The sequence below is a fragment of the Amborella trichopoda genome, chromosome 10 (assembly GCF_054954075.1).
Source record: "Amborella trichopoda isolate Santa Cruz 75 chromosome 10, AtrichopodaSantaCruz75HAP2 v2.0, whole genome shotgun sequence".
Classification (NCBI taxonomy): domain Eukaryota; kingdom Viridiplantae; phylum Streptophyta; class Magnoliopsida; order Amborellales; family Amborellaceae; genus Amborella; species Amborella trichopoda.
This window is the reverse complement of record NC_142345.1, coordinates 43962772-43969381: the sequence shown is the minus strand read 5'-3', so window position 1 is coordinate 43969381 and position 6610 is coordinate 43962772. Positions and strand designations below refer to the sequence as shown.

The window sequence follows — 6610 nt, the reverse complement described above, 5'->3', positions numbered from 1 at the left end:
TTTTGATGAATTTTTTAGGTTGACACAAACTTTTTCCTTAATAAAATTCACTCATAAGATCTTGGTTTCTTTTAGCGAAATTTTCATTTTGCTGGATTCTGCTTTTATTTCGTTGGTGTCAAAACTAGTCCTTCAGTCATTTTTTTGTGGGGAAACGTTTATATAGAGCCTAGGCTCTAGTCAATTAAATTAGAGCATATGTCAAAACCTTTATTAGAAGAGGTTGTTTTGATGTTCAAATATCATCAAATTGATCACCTTGACATCAAGATGAATGGACATAAGAAAAAAATGGATTTCAAGTTTTGAAGATAGTGTATCTTCTAACGCATTTTTGGACCGTCAATTTTCAAGATTTTCAAGTTTTTATAGATCTGCATGATCTACACTATTTTTGAAGCTTTAAATTTCATAACTAAAGATGAAAATATAATTTTAGGCTATCACAAAACTTTCTAGTATTGAAATCATATTTCTCGATACTATTTGAAGGTGGGCTCAAATTTGATTGTTTAGAGCCTCGGCTCTATAGAAACCACACCCTTTTTTTATTGATTATTATTCCCTGTCCGTTTATATATTACTTTTGGCTGTTTTTTCTAAACCCCTTGTGGATTTGTTTTACGCGTTGTCGCCTTTTGCCGGCAGTCAAAATCCGTTAAACTGCCCCAACAAAAAAAAAAGGAATTATTTTAATAGTCATTTCCCATTCTTAAAATAATAAAATAGTATTTTCTCCCATTTTTCGATGGCAAATAAATCCAAATAACAAGCTGCAAAACCAGGCTACTTTGGCTTTATCTCTGAGTTTCCTTACACCCCATTGCACTTTGCCGCCTCAAAAATAATGCAGCCTTTCCCCATTAAGTGGATTTTCTTGTGTCTTTATTTTTTCAATTTTTTTATAATCTCAACTTTTTATTTTTAAAAGCTTTTCTTTGAAAGTTTTTCATGTTCACATGATAACCATAAATACTTAACATTCCTCTTCTCTTGACTCTTGACTTCATTGAACCAGATGGGGGGTTTGGGGACTGATTTGGCTCGAAAATGAATGAAAGAGAGAGAGAGAGAGATAGATCAGCCATAGGAGCCTTGGAGTTTAGAGAGAGGGACCAATTCAAGTCTAGAGAGAGAGACCAATTCAAGTGTTGGTGTCACCATTAATAAAGGACAAGTCAAGAGTAAGTGTTTCTTATTTTGCTATTGATTTAGTCTTTTATCATAGACAGGAGGACATAACAACTTTAATTGCCTTTAAAATTAGGATGCTGGCTATTACTTGATTTATTTTGTTCTTTTGAGTTGTAATTATTGTTTGGGATAGGAGAAGATAATTAGTTTTTCACCAGGTTCATAGCTCCTCAGGGACTCTCTCTCTCTCTCTCTCTCTCTCTCTCTCCCCTCCATTTTTTTTCCTTTTTAGAAAATGTTAGTTTGATGGACGTCTTTCATAAAAGAAGAATAATTTTAGGGAAAACAAGCACCGAAACATATTGTCCCTTCCAAATTCACTCTCAAGAAGAAAAAGAAATGTAAGTATATCTCTATTAACAAGCACCTATTTTGATCTTTTTTTTATAAACCATATAATTTTCCATTAAAGACCATATTTACTAAACAATTATTGTGTAATTTCCAAAGAATGAGTTGAAGGAAGTTAGGTCATGCAGCATTTGACCTATTCGGGCATTATAACATCACTGGTCTAAGTTTTGTTTTATGTATTTATTTTTCTAATGAGTTTTCCTTTAATTTTTTGAGCTATAGCTTAAAAAAGTAATTTTCATAGACTCATTTCTTCATTTTTTATTTTTAATGAGAAAAATCTTGCTCTTGCCCCAAAGATTGACACTACACCCTAAAAATTAGACAAAATTATATTTAATCGGAACATCATTTTTTGGCTCGAAATTTTTGGTTTCATCTATAAAAATTTAGTTACAATTTCATTAAAGTCATGCATAGAACGTTTAATTGAAATAATGGATTTTCTTGCCATTTGACAATTAATAGGATCAACAGTTCGTGAAATCATATGTTAATTCAATTTTGTCCAACCATAATGCATGGTCTCAGAATGATCTCGATCGTCCATCACAATCCGCCTAACCAAATGGATAAAGAATATCAAGACTGTGCCGTACTCTTTTTTGCCTTTTTTTTTTTTATTTTTTTTTGTCTTTTTGGCATTGAAGGATACCCAAGGTCTAGTTTTAAAAATTTTCATAGATTTTTAACATAAATTAGAAAAGGGCACCTTTTCCAAATTTTGACCCCAAAAATGAGAATTAATTGAACCAAAATCTGCCCACTTTTTTCTGTTTGTAATTGTCTTTTAGGTGAAAACTAGAGTGTGATTAAAGTTGCATCCTAGTCCCAAAATTCCAGAGGTAGAAACCCCTTAATTCTTTTAACTAAGTGTTTAAAAAAATCGCTTAGCCAACTCGGGACTTGTCCGAGTTTGGCTATTTTGGGAGGCTGGCTATCCCACCCAAAAAGTAAACTATGATCACCCAAGTCTACTAGATTTTCAGTATATTTTTAAAGTTTTTTATTAAAATTTCAAGGTCCGACTTTAAATTTTTTTTATTAAAATTTCAAGGTCCAGCTCGTTGAGTCGGACCTAGGGGTCTCTCACTCGAACGCCTTTTAAATCGGAGCTCAAAACTCCCTTTCTAAACATTGTTTCTCACACACAAACACACATTTATAAGTACCTGTACTAATGTACCTGCTATACTCATAATTATTCATTAAACATATGGTATACCAGTGATTAACTTTTGAGTCTTCTTTCTTTTTTTTTAATAGGGTAGAAGGCAAAAGGCAAAGAGTAAAGAGCAAAGAGGAAGATGGGCTCGTATTGGATCTGCCTTGCTCCTTGAATGCCATCTGCCTGGCTCCCTGAATGCCATCTGTTGAGCGTGTCAAGAGGTTTGACATGCTTCTTAGTTGGCATCAGGGGAGCCATGCAGATCCTCTAAATATAACCAGAGACCCAAGAAGCGGTTTGATTTCATTCCATTTGAGTATCTTGTTGCTTTAACACATAGTTTATTGTTGTGTACGTGGAAGCTCTTTTCTCTAAGAGGAAATCACATCTTATAGAGGAAATCACATCTTATGCACATAAGGCTCTGCCTCTCTCTCTCTAGAGGAACCACCATTCTTATATGGTGACCCAAATAGGGCAGATAAATTCTCTCCACTTTTATTCCATATAAATAATTAGGAATCCATACAAAATAGAAAACTTTTTATTGATATAACATATATCTCAAAAGACCAAAGAGATGTATCTATCTAAAAGTCCAAATCTTTTTGGATTTCTATTTCTTTTAAAAAAATTTATCAATATAAATTAAAATCCCATAAAATATGGAAATATCTCAATCCCACAAAATATGAGATTTCCTTAAGTTGGATTGATATCAAAATCACTTGCTCGCGATGACAACATCCATTGGATAGCTTTATGAATTCTTCATCTTTTGCCAAATAAATTTCTTCATCATTCTTGTTGAAAAATAATGTTGTTCATCAAATTTCTCTATCTCGAAACTTCCATCGAAACCTTTATTGCCTTATCGAAAACCCTAAATCAAGCTACTTGACTCAACCTCGCTCTGATACCACTTGTGCGTACGGAAGTTCTCTTCTTAGAGAAGAAATCGCATCTATTGCACATGAGGCTCTACCTCCCTTTCTCTTTAGAGGGACTACCGTTCCCATATGGTGACCCAAATAGGGTACACAAATTCTCTGCACTTTCATCTCATATATATAATTAAGAATCCACATAAAATAGGAAACTTTTTATTGATATAACATATATCTCAAAAGACGAAGAGATGTATCTATCTAAGAATCTTAATCTTTTTGGAATTTTATTTGCTTTAGAAAACTTATCAATATAAATCACAATCCCATAAAATATAGAAATATCTCAATCCTACAAAATATGAGATTTTCTTAAGTCAGTGATTTTGGATAGCATTAAATCCAACAATCTCGTGGAAGCTCTAAACTTGATGGGTTGATTTTTGGCAAATAAAATACGAGAAAAATAATCGACAAAAAACAAACAACAAAAATAAAACAGGAAATAAATAACAGAAAAAAAAAACACCAGGATTTACTTACAAGGCTACTTATAAGGTAACTTATTTGAGAATCGGAGACTCAATCTCCCACAAAGCCTTCTTCTCTACAATTTTTTTATGCTTAGTGTGCATTTATCAAGGTAAACTCTATTGAATTTTTTTTTCTCATAAGAACATATTCTTGACATCTATAGTTGCTGAAGTTTTGAATTTAGAAAAGTTTCATTGATATTAGAATCCCCATTTGATCATCTTTTTCATCATGCTTATTCATAGTGTGGTCATTCATGAGTTATAGCCTATATACATGAGAATCCATAATCATGTATAGTATCCATTGATTATTTTGCTTCAAATCCATCAAATAATTTAGTCTCAGAGTGTCACTCAATTTCCAAAACCTTTTCATCACGTTTTTACCTATGAGGGTTCATAATCTTTCCATACAAAACTGTTTTGGTGGTCCGAGGGACCATCGTGTGTAGTTTGGCTATAACTCTTTTGTTCTTTATCCGATTCGATTCAAACCATTTGCATTTTGTTTTAGATGATAATGCTAGTGTGTTGAGATCTTAATAAGTGATTTTAACGTGTATATTTGTTTCCCATTTGGATTAAACACTCTTGTGAGATTAAATCATTTTTGTACAATCCGAAGGGACAAAATTAAGTCCTTATAGGGCCTGATTGTGTGGCCCTGACACAAAGGGTTCGAAACATGGCTTTTTTATTTTAATTTGGGATTGTAATTCCCTATTTAGCTGATTTTATTCCTTAGAGTTTTGTTTAGATTAGTTACATGATGTATTTAAGCTTTGGGACATAGTTTATGTAATTTGTGCTATGAAAGTGTAATTCATAAACTGGTCTTGCTTTATATGTAATTGCCCCATCACTAAATCTAACAATATTCATACTACTTGTTGTGCAAGGAAGCTCTAAACCCGACGGGTTGATTTTTGGCAAATAAAGTACGAAAAAAAATAATCGATAAAAAACAAGCAACAAAAATAAAGCAGGAAATAAATAATAAAAAAAAAAACACCAAGATTTAGCAACTTACTTGAAAACCGGAGGCTTAATCTCCCACAAAGCCTTCTTTTCTATAATTTTCTCTGTAAAACCCCAAAAAATGCTTCCTATTTTTATCTATGTATTTTCTCTCTCTACAAGAGAGGACAAACACAAGAGTGCATCTATGTATGGCCTACTTTTCCATACATACTTTCTCTCTCTAGAAAAGAGATTCAAAAGTGCATCTATGTATGGCTTACTTTTCCACACATACTTTCTCTCTTTAGAAAAGCATATTTATATAGAGAGAATAAAGCACAAAAAACAAGTATGATCAAACCAATCTCAACTTTCATAACTTTATTAACAAGAAACTTTATTTCTGTCCATATGGACTTAAAACTCTATCCTAGTCCAAGTAGGACTAATCCATAAACTTAGATCCTAAATAATACGCTCTACCCAAATAAATAAGAAACTTTATCCCTATCCATGTGAACTTAAAGCTCTATCTTAATCCAAGTAGGACTAATCCATAAACTTAGATCCTAAATAATATGCTCTACCTAAATAAATAGGAAACCTAAATTAGAGGAAACCAATCTATTAAAATAAGGGATTTAAGAATTCAAGATAAATATCAACGAATATCCACCTTAGTTTGAATTTCAAAAGAAATTATCCTCGACCGTCTTCTCCACACGCGCTCACTTGGGCAACACATTAGTCAAGTCTAAGCATAGCTTGAACTTCTGTAATGGAACCGGCTTTATCAACATATCTGCAACATTCTTCTTGGTGTCAATATTCAGTAACAAGATATCACCTTCAGCTATGATCTCACGAATAAAATGGTATCAGAGCACAACAAGTAGTATAAGAGCACAACATTTATTACTCATCAATTCATATATTTTGGTCTCTGTTTTCTTAAATTATGTTTTGCTCTTTGTTTTGATAAAGCATGTTCTCACCTTACACTCCAAGTTCAATTCCTATCTGAACTACCCAAAAAATGAATGTTAGGCTCGAAACCACGGTACGGGCGTTCACCTTGGCAACGTGGGCCTTAAGCATAACCAGTGTTTTAAAAAGGGGAGTCAGGCCGGGACTGGTAACATGGGCCTTAGGCATAACCAATGTTTTAAAAAGAGGAGTCAGGCCGGGACTCGCTAGGAACCAGTGCTCGAGTCAATAGGGGGGATTCTACAAGAGATCCTCCAATAGATTTAGGAAAATATGATCTCTAACCTCATCCCTTCCTCAACAGCTAATGTTTTGAGAGGTTTTATGAAACCACCTAGCCTATATCCTACCTTATGTTACTCCAAGCATAAGTACTTTTTGTATTTTTCTAACCACTTCACTATTTAACACAAGAATGTATGTGATAGTCAATAAAGGTATGGAGAAATTGAAAGAGTATATAATAATACCATTTATTAGTGGTATAGAAAGGGTGCAATCACCCCTACTCATAAGATGTGAAT

At 33.1% G+C, this 6610-nt stretch overlaps 1 long non-coding RNA gene across 1 annotated transcript; it reads left to right on the top strand.

Annotated features, from left to right (window-relative positions):
• The first annotated feature begins 1002 nt into the window (after positions 1–1002).
• LOC148780262 (uncharacterized) lies at positions 1003–4980 on the top strand. The gene is made up of 2 exons (XR_016042278.1): positions 1003–1184; positions 2815–4980. It is a non-coding gene; the product is annotated as an uncharacterized LOC148780262 (long non-coding RNA).
• The last annotated feature ends 1630 nt before the right edge of the window (positions 4981–6610 follow it).